Below are 1,355 nucleotides of genomic sequence, written 5' to 3'. Positions count from 1 at the left end.
TTTCTTGTGATGAAAACATTGAAGATCTATTCCCTAAGATCTATTGTCTCTAGATGATAGATAGATAGATAGATAGATAGATAGATAGATAGATAGATAGATAGATAGATAGACAGACAGACACACACACACACACACACACACACATACCCCACATATTCTTTATACACTCATCCAGTGATGGACTTGTTTCCACATCTCGGCCATCGTGAATAATCCTGCCCTGACCATGGATAGACACTTCTTAAGATCCCGTTTTCATTTCCTTTGGATGCAGACTCAGAACTGAGGGCAACGGAACACCCAGCAGTTCCATTTTTAACTTTCTGAGGAACCTTCCTACTGTTTTCTGAGTGGCTCCACCAATTTATATTCTCGCCAGAAACGTACAGGATTTTCTTTTCTCCACATCCTCACCAGCGTTGTTGTCCCCTCAGTTTTTGATAATAGCCATTCTGACAGGTTCCAGGCGAAACCTCATGGGAGTTTTGATTTACATTTCTCTGGGGAGCAGTAACGTCATGTGTTACTGATGTTTCTCAAGTGGACCCCAGAGCTCCTCCAGAGCTTTTATGTTCGTGGGTAGCTGTCGCTCTCATTGTGGGGACAGTTCAGGGCCTCCACATCGCCATTTTGTGATGTCACTCTGTGCCTCTATCATTCACATTTTATTTCCTTTTCATCCACAGAAGCTTATAAATGTTTCATTGACTTTCCATTATGTATTGTCTTTTGCTTCACATAGTTCAAGGACATGTGGCTAGATCAAGTTTAGTTCATAAAAACTGTATCTTGTATATGAATGAATTATTCAATTGAGAAAATAATTGTTCCTTAACATTTTTGTTTTGCATTCAATTTGGTTAAGTATTTATATACCTCTCAACTAATTTTATTAAAGATTAATAGTAAAGCATGCTTTATTCTTTGAGGACGTGTCTAATGATTTTTTCTTTACATGAGATTTTCTTGTGAGTGCATTTGCGTCTTCTTTTTTTTTTAATTTTTTTTAATGTTTTATTTATTTTTGATACAGAGAGAGACAGAGCATGAGAGGGGGAGGGGCAGAGAGAGAAGGAGACACAGAACTGGAAGCAGGCTCCAGGCTCTGAGCTAGCTGTCAGCACAGAGCCCGACGCGGGGCTCGAACCCACAAACGTGAGATCTGACCTGAGCCGAAGTCGGAGGCTTAACCAACTGAGCCGCCCAGGCGCCCCGCGTCTTCTTTTTATAGAGGTGGTGCTTTGATCTAGGCCTGAGGAGATCAACTAATCTGTGAATGTGCAGTAATAAGTTAAAACTTTTGAATGATCTCTGCCATTTTACTGAAGTACTCGTTTATTACATGTACTAAG

Source organism: Suricata suricatta, chromosome 16 (assembly GCF_006229205.1).
Source record: "Suricata suricatta isolate VVHF042 chromosome 16, meerkat_22Aug2017_6uvM2_HiC, whole genome shotgun sequence".
NCBI classification, from domain to species: domain Eukaryota; kingdom Metazoa; phylum Chordata; class Mammalia; order Carnivora; family Herpestidae; genus Suricata; species Suricata suricatta.
This window is presented reverse-complemented; position numbering follows the sequence as displayed.